This window comes from Octopus sinensis, linkage group LG19 (assembly GCF_006345805.1).
Source record: "Octopus sinensis linkage group LG19, ASM634580v1, whole genome shotgun sequence".
NCBI lineage: Eukaryota > Metazoa > Mollusca > Cephalopoda > Octopoda > Octopodidae > Octopus > Octopus sinensis.
The window spans coordinates 52,794,823-52,809,822 of record NC_043015.1 but is presented as its reverse complement, the minus strand read 5'-3'; the positions used below and the strand labels follow the sequence as shown (position 1 = coordinate 52,809,822).

At 37.4% G+C, this 15,000-nt stretch overlaps 1 protein-coding gene across 2 annotated transcripts in view; it reads left to right on the top strand.

Annotated features, from left to right (window-relative positions):
- The window catches only part of LOC115222086 (muscleblind-like protein 1), a 357,773-nt gene that overhangs the window by 43,143 nt on the left and 299,630 nt on the right, over positions 1 to 15,000 (top strand). The gene's annotated exons all lie outside the window — the stretch shown is intronic.

Here is a 15,000-nt window from a genome sequence, read left to right as displayed (position 1 = left end):
TATGTGCACACACACACATGCACACATATTGTGGTCCACATCATGGATTTTGAGAGCAGCTACTCCTTTCCACCAGTGCTACCTCATAAAAACCCTTTTCAAAGTTTTGTTGTTCATTTAAAAATAAAGTAGGATTGGGTCCCTGTTATTCATTCAAAGAGCCCTTGTATCTTTTTCCTCTTTACAATGCTGATTGTATTTCTGTAACTGTTGCGTAGATAATTCCTACATATTTGTTAGCAGTAAGGGATCACACCCACCCACACATAAGCATACACAGACGTACGTACACCACACACACACACACACACACACACATACACCATCATCATTGTGTTAATGTCCACTTTTCCATGATTGCATGAGTGAAATGGAACTTATTGAAGCAGATTTTTTTCTATGGCCAGATGCCCCTTCTCTTAATGATACTCACCTGTTTCAAACAAACATAATATCATTTCCCCATGGCCTGACATCTTTATGCAGAATACCTGAAGTGAATGAGACTGCTTGTATGACAGTGACACATTTACAAGTATCACATGATGTCAAGACAAAGATTCGCAAACACACACACACACACACACACTCACATGTAGGAAGGGCTTTTTTCAGTTTTTGCTTATCAAATCCACTGACAATGTTTCAGTTACCACATGGCTATAGAAGATACGTGTCATAATATAAATACAGAAAAATATATGTACACACATGAAAAAAGCACCCGGCGTTTCATTTGCAACTGTTACTGTGTTATTCTGACCACTTGTAATTGCTGAATAAAGATGGCGCTCTTGTCAAATGTTTGCTACGCTATCCTCATCAGATCCTCACCTCGTTAGTTAATTGTAAGATTGCATTGAGAGAACTTCTGTAGCCTTTTCTGCAAGATGATGTACTCAATAGTGGAAAGAATAGAGATTGTGAAAGCGTTTGTGAGAACGGGTTCTGTTAAGCAAATGTGAGAAATTTTTGAAGTCATATTTCTGGTAAATGTGGAGGCGCGTGGCTTAGTGGTTAGGGTGTCAGCATCATAATTGTAAGATTGTGGTTTCAATTCCTGGACCAGGTGATGTGTTGTGTTAACCCCAGGAGACATTGTCTCCAGCTGGCTATACAACATGATCTGTGTCCTTGTTCAAAAACATAAGGATACAAATCATGTCGTATAGCCAGCTGGAGATGATGTCTCCTGGGGCTAAATTACAGTAACATTCGTCCTAAACCAGGACTGCCATGTTATGTTGGCAAATAATCTTTACTCCAACGATACAAATGTCGGTTAAGAAGTGGCGCACAACGGGGTCAGTGCACGACACCCCAAAACAAAGACACGCTAGAGTTTGAACGCCAGATTGTCAGGATTACTCAAAGTCAAAAGAAGTCAGCATATGAATTGGTGCAGCAGTCCTACATATAAGGAAGAGATCATAGCAACGAGTATTGAAAAGGATTAATCTGAAGCCATGCCATTTCACATGTGTACAATGATTAAAAGCCTACATTTTTCAGGTGAGACAGCAGAATGACACTTGCAAACGAAAGGTTGGGTGCTGTTTTTGTGCGAGTAAATTTATTTCTGTATTTCCATTATGCTATGGAACCTAGACTGTTTTTTCATGCACCGCCCATATATATTTATACATAAATAACGAGGGTAGAAATTGAGGTTAATCAAATAAAACCAGTGGCTTAGCATATTTAAAAAATCCAAAGATTAAAAGTTATATTACATGCAAAATAAGAGGAATGACCGACCACCAAAGTGGATTCCTAACATGCTAAAGATAGACGTCAGATCGCCTTACCACAAAGAGTAGGTTCTCAACAAAATTTTAGCAGACACCATACAAATATATGTGCTTGTGTGTGTGTGTGTGCGTACGCGCAGAATGGAAGATACACTTTATATGTGTGGTAACAGCTAACAGCAAGTAACAGTGTAATGAATTACCAACTGATTGCTCCAGCATGGCCACGGATGGATGGATGGAACCAGTAAAATACATACGCACACTCAGAAACACATGACATACATATATCTGTGCATCAGTGTGTAGTTATGAATATTCTCTTTTACTCTTTTACTTGTTTCAGTCATTTGACTGCGGCCATACTGGAGCACTGCCTTTAGTTGAAGAAATCGACCCCAGAACTTATTCTTTGTAAGCCTAAGTTATACGGATGTAAACACACCAACATCGACTGTTAAGCGATGGTGGGGGGGACAAATAAACATATACATGTATATATATATGATGGGCTTCTTTCAGTTTCCGTCTACCAAATCCACTCACAAGGCTTTAGTCAGCCCAAGGCTGTAGTAGAAGACACTTGCCCAAGGTGCCACACAGTGGGACTGAATTTGGAACCATGTGATTGGTAAGCAAGCTACTTACCACACAGCCACTCCTGCACCTATGTATATTTGTAAATACATGTGTGTATATATATATATATATATATATATATATATAATGTAATCATACTGACACGTTAGCAGCCTTTGTTAGCAAAGTTGCATTGCACTATTACAAGTAAACCTATAGATTTCAGCTGACACTGTGTGTAAATTAAATTTAATTAAAGTTAATCAAGCACACTGGACAGTTGTTTACAATTGTCTGTTATATTTAATTAAGTTTAATTTACGCATGAGGTATTGGCTGAAATCATACATCTGCATGTGTGTATGTGCATATTGTTTATGTGTTTGTATGTATATATGTATATATGTGTGTGTTTGTATATATGTGTGCACGTATATTTGTATGTGTTTGTAAATGTGTGCATGCATGTTTGTGTGTGTTTGTATGTGTGTGTGCATATTTCTATATATATATGCATGTCTGTGTTTGTGTATGTGTGTGCATGTGTGTGTGTGCACATTATATAAACAGATTTATATGTAGCATGCATACATATATAAATATATATACCCACACACATGTTTATACATACACATAGTGTATATATATATATATATATACACTTTCTACTTCATACAACACTTGCAATGTACTCTACTTTATGAAGTACACAATTATACGTGCATGTACATTTATGTATATACATCTGTGTTTGTTTGTGTGTATGTATGTATGTTTATATATATATATATATATATTTATATATATTCTTTTTTCATTTTTTTGTTTGTCATTTGACTGTGGCCATGCTGGAGCACTGCCTTTAGTCAAACAATTCGACCCCAGGACTTATTTTTTGTAAGCCTGGTACTTATTCTATCAGTCTCTATTACTAAACTGCTAAGTATCAGGGATGGTAACACACCAACATCGGTTGCTAAGTGATTGTGGGGTGACAAATACATACATACATACATATATATATATATATATATATGATGGGCTTCTTTCAGTTTCCACCTGCCAGATCCACTCACAAGTGTTTGGTTAGCCCGAGGCTATAGTAGAAGACACTTAGCCTAAGTGCCACACAGTGGGACTGAACCTGGAACTGTGTGGTTGGAAAGTAAGCTTCTTATGCCTATGTACATATAAATACATACATATATATGTAAGGGTTTATGTATATGTACATACGTATATGAATGTATATTTACGCATATATCTTTGTGTATGGTTATGCATACAGATTTCTATCAATTTATCTGTCTATACATACAAAGACGCATATATATATATATATATATATATATGTATATATATATATGTAATTATTTAAAATTATAATTTAGACTATCTAACAGATACCACCATGCTGGAAATAACTGGTCGTGTGCATACTCTTTTACTTGTTTCAGTTATTTGACTGCGGCCATGCTGGAGCACCGCCTTTAGTCGAGCAAATCGACCCCGGGACTTATTCTTTGTAAGCCCAGTACTTATTCTATCGGTCTCTTTTGCCGAACCGCTAAGTGACCGGGACGTAAACACACCAGCATCGGTTGTCAAGCAATGCTAGGGGGACAAACATAGACACACACACATACATATATATATATATATATATATATATATACATATATACGACAGGCTTCTTTCAGTTTCCGTCTACCAAATCCACTCACAAGGCATTGGTCGGCCCGGGGCTATAGCAGAAGACACTTGCCCAAGATGCCACGCAGTGGGACTGAACCCGGAACCATGTGGTTGGTTAGCAAGCTACTTACCACACAGCCACTCCTGCGCCTATACGTGCATATATATGTATGTATACGTTCGTATATGTAAGTATATATCGTATGTTGTATATATATATATATATATATATATATTTGTATTTATGTGCTTTCTGAGTATATTCGACTGATGAAGGCACTGTTATGCTACCTATTTTGAATGGCACATACCTACACTACATGTTTGAATATGTCAGTGTTTGTATGTATCTATGTATGCACATATATTTACTTTTATATGCAGGTGGCACGTAAAAAAATACCATTTAGGCGTGGCTGTTGCCAGTACCGCCTGACTGGGGGTGTGAGGGAACGTTATAACAGAGTTCAAGGTTAATCTGCACCAAGTGGCTTCACTCTGCACACTTCAGCTCTGTTACCATAGCAACAGCCCACTGATAGTTTTTGATCAGATCGCGTATAGGCGTAGGAGTGGCTGTGCGGTAAGTAGCTTGCTTATGAAGTGCATGGTTCCGGGTTCAGTCCCACTGCATGGCACCTTGGGCAAGTGTCTTCTACTATAGCCTCGGGCCGACCAAAGCCTTGTGAGTGCATTTGGTAGACAGAAACTGAAAAGAAGCCCGTCGTGTATATATATATATATATATGTGTGTCTGTGTTTGTCCCCCCAACATCACTTGATAACCGATGCTGGTGTGTTTACGTTCTCGTAACTTAGCGGTTCGGCAAAAGAGACCGATAGAATAAGTACTAGGCTTACAAAGAATAAGTCCTGGGGTTGATTTGCTTGACTTTTGGTGGTGCTCCAGCATGGCTACAGTCAAATGACTGAAACAAGTAAAAGAGTAAAGAGTCTATATGTATGTATGTATAGATTTGAATGTTTCTCTTTGCACGTGTGAATGTTAGTATGTATGTGAGCATGTTAGCTTATCAAAATTACTGCTTGTTTTGTGATCAGAGGTAAAAGTGTAACTGCCCTGACCTCTAGTCACCCAAATTTACAAATCTATTCTGCTTAACAGAATTTCTCCTCATATTGATCCCATCCTATGATGGTACAGAAATATCATCTGCAAAGGCAAATCAATGCTACCACAGATCATTATCCTTAGAAGAACCATCAAAGAGCTCAGATTCTCCAAGCAAAAGGCATCAATTGCATTTGTAGGTTTCTCCATGAATTTTTTGGTTGTGGACTCTCCTATCATATATGTCAAATGAGGGTTCTACAACATCTTGTACAATTTGCACAAATGATTTGTTTATAATGACCAAATATTTGTGCCGCCCATTAGCCCACTCCTTCCATCCGATCAACATTAACTGCACAGGATCACCGTGTGCTACATGTCAGATGTTGATGAGATCACAAAGAAATCAGAAATGAAGTGTTTTGCTCAAGAATGCAATGCATTGCTTGACCCAGGAATTGAAATCCCTGATCTTACATTCATGAATGCAACACTGTAACCGCTAGACCATACTCTTTCACAGATCTTTTTGATACTCTCAACAGAAAATCCAAGCTACATGTTCTCTTGAACCATGGTATCCCACATGAGATTGTCAAAAGCTATAACCATCATATATGAAAACCCAATAAAATTTGTGCAGCTCTAGAGTTTCCAGCAGAAATTGGAATCCCTTTATGATTTAGGAACCCTTATGGCCTTCCCTTTTGTGATTCTGGTGGACTACACAGAAAATGTGTTGATCCCCATCCTAGACAAAGGCTTCAGCATCAAGCAAAAACGATTAAAGTATCAGCTTTACCTGTATTTCTTTGACCTTGACAACATCAATGATTTTGTCTTCGCAAATCATCTGTTCAGAATGTTGCAACCAAAGTCGGTCTCTGTCTGTCTGTCTGTCACTCTCTCTCAGTGCAGAGAAGATCTGCTTCCTGACCGTCAACAAAAAAGAAAACCATCTCACATGCACACACACACTTTGACTTTTTCTTGCTTTATTGCCAAGCTTCTGAAATACCAGCACCAGTCATTACATGCCCTCCCTTCTTCCCAATCTCTCCATCATCACCCCCACTCCTCCTCCTCCTACTACTACTACTACCACCAAATTCACCAGCACCATTATCGCCATTATCTCCTCTTAAATATGTTCCAGCCTTATACCAACCTCATCATCATCATCACAACCATTGCCATCAGTATAACTATCATCTTCATTACCATCACCACACCAACCACTTGGTTCTGGGTTCAACCCCATTGCATGGCATCTTGCTCAAGTGTCTTCTACTACTACTACTACTACTACTACTACTACTACCACACACACACACACATTATTATTATTATCTTTTTACTTGCTTCAGTCATTAGACTGTGGCCATGCTGGGGCACCATCTTGAAGAATTTTGATCAACTGAATTGACCCTGGGTTTTTTTTTTAAGTCTGGTACTAATTCTATTGGTCTCTTTTGCTGAACTGTTAAGTCACAACAACACAAACAAATCAACACTAGTTGTCTAGCAATAGTGGGGACAAGCATACACACACACACACACACACACGAGAGGCTTCTTTCAGTTTCTGCGCACCAGATTCACTCACAAGACTTTGGTTGGCCCAGGGCTTGCCCAAAGTGACATGCAGTGGGATTGAACCTACAACCATGTGGCTGGGAATTTTTGACCACACAATCAATGTCTGTGCCTAAGTAGAGTTTATTAAAATGGATTATGATTGTGACCATCACTAAATGTGGATTTGGGTGTGGATTGTATTTAAAGAATTATGATCAAAGATTTTCTGTCATCTCTATGATTTTTAAAGAAGATAATTTTTTCTGAACGACAATTTTAATTTTAAAATTTTAAGAATATCGAATTTAAAAATGTAAGAATATTGATAGGGTTAAATTTTTAAATTTAAAACGAAGTAAAAAAATTGTATTTTAATTTTAAAAAAATTATGATTTAAATACATTTACAAAGGTGGATATTTGAATCTGGGAATTTTGGTGTGATCTTGTTAAAATATGGATTACATGAGAATTAAAAAAAAATTAAATTTGGAAAGTTTGAATAATTCATTAAAAATGGTGGACTGTATTGGATGTGTCATTTGTCGTTTAATGTTTATATGTTTATTTGTAAGAAGTTTAGAATATGGGTGAAAGATGTTAGAATGGAATAAAAAGAGTGAAAAGAATGAAAAAGGGAAATAATTAATTAAATACAAAATTGGCAAATAAAAGAATATAGAAGAACAATATAAAAAATAATGTAAAAAGATATTGAAAAAAAATATTGTGCGGTCTTATCTACTGGGAAGTGTGATAGGCTCATAGTATTTAAATATCTTGAATATCTTATGACAACATGGAGAGAGTCTCTCTGAATATTTATTCATGAATGTGGTTTCATGGCAAATAGAATATATTATATCATATATGTGTGTTGTGTATGTCTTTATATATGTATGTGTGTGTAGTGTATTATCTATATTGTACTTTATGTATGATATAAAACATATATATTATGTATATACTAATATATATATATATGTATATATATATACATATATATATATATATGCGTGTATGTATATTATATAAATTTTTCATTTGGGATTTGTTTTGTAGGCAAGCATTAACATTTCTGCCAAAGCAACTTTGTGTGTAAATGTGGATTTATGTGATATAATATTTATCACGTTAGCTGTACAACTATAATTTACTTTAAGGATGTGCATGTTGAATAATTTCTTATATCTGTGGCTAAAGGGAAAATGCTTGCATTTTACATTAAGTGATTAGGATGGGCTAAACCAGATAATATTATACCATCTTTTGTGTTTAACAGTATTAGAGGCCTCAAGTATGGGATGTTACTGTAAGAGCTATAAAAATGTCTTGTTTAAATTCACTGGTTGTCAGGGCATCATTATAATAAGTAGACATGCTATTGCAAATGTCTTTATTTGCAAATAGTTTCCATGTTCTCTTGCTTATGCTCTAGACAAGGTTCTTAAAAATTATGAGTGGTTGACATGACCTGATATTGATGTCAGTTGTTTTTATCATTGGCCTTCCTGTGAGTTTATGTAGAAGCTAAGGTTAAGTATGCCATTTATGAAAGAACTATGGTTAAGATTTGTCGCTTGTTATTTTCAAGTCCTAAATGGTTGATGACTTTGGTTCTTTTTAAATATTTAGCCACACATATATTCATATAGCTGCGTTGTGACTTATTTCATTGCAAAAACCCAGAATAGGGAGCATAAGTATATATACACAGGGTAAAAGAGAGAAACTGAAAGTGAAACTGGCTTTAACATTTGAAATAGTTAATCTGTTATCATGACCATATCTTCCTCCTCATCATCATCATCATCAACAGCAGCAACATTTAATGTTTCTTTTCCATGCTAGCATGGGTCGGACAGTTTGACAGGATCTAGTAAAAGCTCCAGGGCTGCATTGGGCTCTGATACCAGCTTTGGCATGGTTTCCATAGCTGCAAACCACCTATAATACATGCTGGCAGAATCATTAGCACACCATGCGAAATGCTTAGTGGTGTTTTGTCTGTCTTTATGTTCTGAGTTCAAATTCTGCTGAGGTCGAACTTGCGTTTCATCCTTTCAGAGTTGATTAAATAAGTACTAGTTACACACTGAGGTCAAGGTAATCAACTTAATCCCTTTGTCTGTCCTTGTTTGTCCCCTCCATGTTTTGCCCCTGAGGGCTGGTTGTGTGGTAAGTAGCTTGCTTACCAACCACATGGTTCTGAGTTCAGTCCCACTGCGTGGCACCTTCTACTACAGCCTCAGGCTGACCAAAGCCTTGTGAGTGGATATGGTGGACGGAAACTGAAAGAAGCCCATCGTATATATGTATTTATATATATGTATGTGTGTGTGTGTTTGTCCCCACCAACATTACTTGACAACCGATGTGGGTGTGTTTACTCTCCATAACTTAGCAGTTCGGCAAAAAGAAACTGATAGAATAAGTACTAGGCTTACAAAAAATAAGTCCTGGAGATCGATTTGCTTGACTAAAGGTAGTGCTCCAGCATGGCTGCAGTCAAATGAGTGAAACAAGTAAAGGAATAAAAGAATATACTGAGTTTTGGTTCCATGTAACTTGCAGGAGTGAAATAGCGAAGTATCTTGCAAGACAGGAGAAAAACAAGAAGAGGAAGAAGATGAAGGAATGCTCTTCATTTAAGTGGGATTGAGTATCTGAGTGCTTAGCATAATCTGTTGCTTTATATTGTCAGGATTCTGCGATAGAAATATATGGCAAACATTTGGCAGTTAAACTGGCCATGTCCAACCTAAATATTTTACTTTTTTTTATGTTGATACTGACCAGATCTGGCCTTTCACACCTACTCTGCAATGTCATTATCGAAAAACACTCGCATCATTGAAATCTCAAAGCCAGAAGATAATGCATGATTAATTTGAAACAGTGTGAATAAATAATCATTACATTTGACAGAGTAATTTGAATGCTCTGGGGTTAAATGATTCATTGGTTTCATCATCATCATCATCCTCATCACCATTATCATCATCACCATCACCACCACCATTACCATCATCTTCATCACCATCATCTTCATTATCATCTTTGTGATCATCATCGTCATCATCATCACTATCATTTAATGTCTGCTTCTCATGCTGGCATGGGTTGGATGGTTTGACTGGAACTTGTAAACCGGAGAGCTGCACCAGGTTCCATTCTGATTTGGCATGGTTTCGACAGTTGGGTACCCTGCCCTTCCTAATGCCAACCACTTTACAGGATGTAACAGGTGCTCCTTACATGTTACCTGAATGGGTGCTCTTATGTACCCCTGGCACAGGTGCCACTTACATGACACTGGCATTGGTCCCATCTATGATTTCACTTGGCTTGATGACTCTTCCCAAGCGCAGCATTTTGCCCAAGGTCTCAGTCATGTGTCATCACCTCCTCATAAAAACCAATCAATTATTATTATTGTTCCTTTGTATGAGATTAATGGTTATACTGCAGGTTAAAATTTCTTTATATTTTTCTGCTAAGTAACCCAGTTGCAGATTTACAGATTTAGCAGAATTAATTAATCTTCATTGTCGCCTTTCTGGCACTTGTACTGGTAGCACATGAAAAAACATTTGAGCGAGGTTGTTGCCAGTGCTGCTGGACTGGCTCCTGTGCAGGAGGCACATAAAAAGCACCATTTGAGTGTGGCCGTTGCCAGTACTGCCTGACTAGCCCTCGTGTCAGTGGCACGTAAAAGCACCCACTACACTCTCGGAATGGTTAAGGAAGGGCATCCACCTGTAGAAACTCTGCCAGATCAGATTGGAACCTGGTGCAGCCATCTGGTTCGCTAGACCTCAGTCAAATCGTCCAACCCATGCTAGCATGGAAAGCGGATGTTAAACGAGAGGGAGTGTTAGATTTGTGAAATCCTCGTTATGGTTTTATTAGTTCATTAAATATTGATTGTTAGTTAATATCTCTAGTCTATTATTAGTTTCAAATTTTGACACAAGGCCAGCAATTTCGTGAGTTGATTACATCATCTCCAGTACATAGCTGGTACTTGTTTTATCAAGCCCAAAAGGACAAATGGCTAAGTTGACCTCAGTGGAATTTGAACTCAGAATGTAAAGATGGATGAAATGCTGCTACACAGTTTGCCCAGCATTCTAATGGTTTTACCTTCTCTCTAGTCTCTTATGGATATCAAACTTACTATTTATGGCCCTTAGTTTCATGATCAATGGTGATACAGTACCTTTGGTTTTGTCATTTTGGATCATGTTATTCTTGAGCGATTGTCTATGGAAGCTATACTTTATAAAGATGTTAATCTGAGAATGCTTTTCTTCTTTGTAGTTGAGAAGTTTTCTAGGGCTAAATAACAGTAGTATTCTTCCCTTTCATGGGACTTGCATATTAAGTTGACAACATACTATCACTTTATCGTAAAAGAATAACTATAATAATAACAACTCTTTCTAATTTTGGCACAAGGCCAGCAATTGTTGGGGTTGAGGGCAAGTTGATCACATCAACCCCAGTGCTTACCTGGTACCTTATCTCATCGATCCCTAAAGGATGTAAGCCTAAGTTGAACTTGGCTGGAATTTGAATTCAGAACAATAAGAACCAGAAGAAATGGTGCTCAGGATTTTGTCTGATTCACTAGGGATTGTTTGTGGCATCGTGATTCCTAGAAACCAGCAAGAAGGGGTCAGTAATCAGTTTTGTACCTTGTTAGAAATTGTGGCCAAGTAAAACTCCTTTCAAATTACTCATTATCATGTTCACACACACACACACACACAGAGTACATTAGATAACATAGTCCTAGCGACATTATGTTTGAAGAGATAAAAAGTAAAAATACACAGAATAGTCATGGATGGAATGCTTTTGATCAATTGGTCTGCTTGGGTGATCAGGATTCAACTGGGACTAAATTAGAAAGATTTCAGTTTGTCCAAATAATATTCCATATGGCAGATTGTATACAGTTATGTCAGAGAGAGAGAGAGAGAGAGGAGATTACTAGAATGATAGATATAGGGATGTGTGTCTTGCTTTCTCACTCTTACACACACACACATGTAGGAGAGAGACAGAGAGTCGATGAAAGATTGATATAAAGATAGAAATAACGATGGGTATATAGATAGATATATGGGTATGTGTGTGTGTGTGTGTGTATGTCTAGCTATACATACATATATATATATGTGTGTGTGTGTGTGTATTTAAATATATACGAGCATATATCAGAGTAAAAAACCCATAAAGGTAAAAAATATCAATTAATAAGTAAGGGTGCAAACAGGCAGTACTGTCATGCTAAAAATAGCAGTCAAAATGACCAAACCATAAGTTTTCACTTTAACACCAAGGTGGAAACTTGTGGTTTGGTCCTTTTGACTGCTATATATATGTGTGTGTGTGTGTGTGCATGCAGGAGTGGCTCTGTGGTAAGTAGCTTGCTTTCAAACCACATGGTTCTGGGTTCTCATCTCACTGCGTGGCACCATGGCCAAGTGTCTTCAACTGTAGCCTCGGGCTGACCAAAGCCTTGTGAGTGGATTTGGTAGATGGAAACTGAAAGAAGTGAGTGTATGTTTGTGTGTCTGTCTCCTCACATCATCGCTTGACAACCGATGCGGGTGCGCTTACGTGTCTGTAACTTAGCAGTTCGGCAAAAAGACTGATAGAATAAGTACTAGGCTTAAAAAGAATAAATCCTGGGGTTGATTTGCTCCAGCATGGTCACAATCAAAAGCCTGAAACAATTAAAATAAAATAAAAATAAAAAGAATGTATATATATTTGTGAGAAAGATAGGTAAATGGATGTATATTCATGTGTGTGCATCTTATATCTATCTATCTATCTATCTCTGTTACTTGTTTTAGTCATGCTGGAGCAACACCTTTAATCAGACAAATCGACCCTAGGACTTATTCTTTTCGAACCTAGTACTTTATCTATCTGGCTCTTTTGCCAAACCGCTAGGTTATGGGGACCTAAACACACCATCGGCTGTCAAGCGATGGTGGGAGGACAAACACACACACACACACACACACATATGTATATATATATATACGATGGGCTTCTTTCAGTTTCCGTCGACTAAATCAACTCAGAAGGCTTTGGTTGGCCCAAGGCTATAATAGAAGATGCCTACCCAAGGTGTCACACAGTGGGACTGAACCCGAAACTATGTTTTTAGTAAGCAAGCTACTTACTACACAGCCACTCCTGTGCCTATCTATCTATCTATCTATCTATCTATCTATCTATCTATCTATCTATCTATCCCTTCCTTCCTCTCTTATTCTATGTATCTCCATTTATATATATTGATAGAGAAGAATGTGTGTGTATGCATGTATATATATATATATACTTTCAATTAAATTATTTGCTTTATATGGTTTAGTTATATATTTTTCATTCACCCTGGGGCAAGTCTCATATTTTTATTGTCATCAATTTGTCTGGTGCTTTTTTTCTCTCTCCTTAATTAATTAACATGGATCAGCTGCTTCTTACATCATCTCTGGCAATTTTTTCATGCATTTTACTTACTATTTAATTATATTATTTAAAAAAAAAATCATTTAAGAAAAATGAAAAGAAAATACGTGTGTGCACGACATTGTGGTGGTTAACATGCTCGCTTCCCAACCAAATGGTTTTGGTTTCAATCCCATTGGGCAGCCCCTTGAGCAAGTTTTTTTTTCTACTATAGCCCCAGACAGATTAATGCTTTATGAGTGAATTTGGTAGACTGTGAGAAAACCTGTTTATATATATATATATATACACACACACACATAGATAATATAACAGGAACTTTTCAATACCCACTTCTATTATAGGTGTGTGTGTGTGTGTATATTAGAAATTTCCACGAATCTGTTTAGTAGTGTGGCTCACCTGATGATGAGTTGTCTTCTGCGGCCCGCATCTCGTAAAATGTTACTCAGACCTGATATTGCACACGTCTGTAGTACACACACACACACACACACACCTTCCTGCAATACAAATCCTCACACACACACACACATATGTAATACATATAGTCAGGCGCACGTTATCACATACACATACCTGCACTGCACACACACATTTGTAATACACACACACGCACCCGCTAACATTGTTAGTATGCGTGTTGTGTATTAGTGTGTGTGTTATACACACGCATACCTGCAATACACATATTCATATTTGTAAAGCACATGCATGTGGCCATAAGTATGTCATATACGCACTCACCTGTTGTACATACTCTCTCACGTGTAATACACATACATACCACTGTAATACACATATTCACACATTTGTAATACCGTCACACACGCCTGTAATACTCACACACCACAATCAATACATACACGTACACCTGAAATACACATACTCGCTTGTGATTAACAAACACATTTGTAATACACACAGCTGTAATATACACTTACTCACACAGTTGTAATACATACATTTGTAGTACATATGCACACTCATACAATTTGTAATACATATATACATTTGTAATACCTGGTGGAGCTTAAGAAAACCTGTGTGGATGTGTGTGTGCGCGTTTGTATGTATATGTGTGTGTGTGCGCGAATGTCTCTCTTCACAGATGTGTAAGAGGGTGGTACTTAATTTATTCCACGAATATATGTTTATGTGCGTGTGTGTTGGTATAATTGCACGCGCGGTCAGGTATCGAAGTGTGTGTAAGTTTGTGTTTTCACACATATGTGCTACAATCTATTATCATAGTTAATATATAGTGGATGGTGTGTGTGTATGTGTGTGTGTGTTTCTCAGACGCATTATCTCCAGACGTCTGATAGTTGGCTAACTGTACCGTGAATTCTGTCGTCTGTAGAGGATGGTAAATTTCTTTACAAACAGAAGTTTATGTCTGAAAGGCTGCTTTTCTTAAAAAAGAAAACATTTCGTTTGAACCTCGCTTGACCGATATATAATAATGATAATAATTTATTTATTAATCAGTATGGGTCGACAAAAACATTGAAAATGGTACGGGATGATACTGTGCGGGATTAAATAAAAGAACGTGTAAAAAAAGTAAAAAATAACAGAACCCAAAAAAGAAAAAGACCTCAAACTAGAAATAATTCTCCCAAAAGTGGGATGAGACTTCTGAGGGATATTCGTGGAAATCCCACAAAAGCAGGGTCACCCTGACCATTAACGCAAGTGCCCCGCTCCCAGTCGTCCTCCTCCGATCAATCGGCGCATGCTCAGAACAGGTCCGGTCACTCGGACTATTCTCGCCACCCACCCACCTTTCAACAAGTTTGCTGGGAGGCCAGCACTTTTTTTC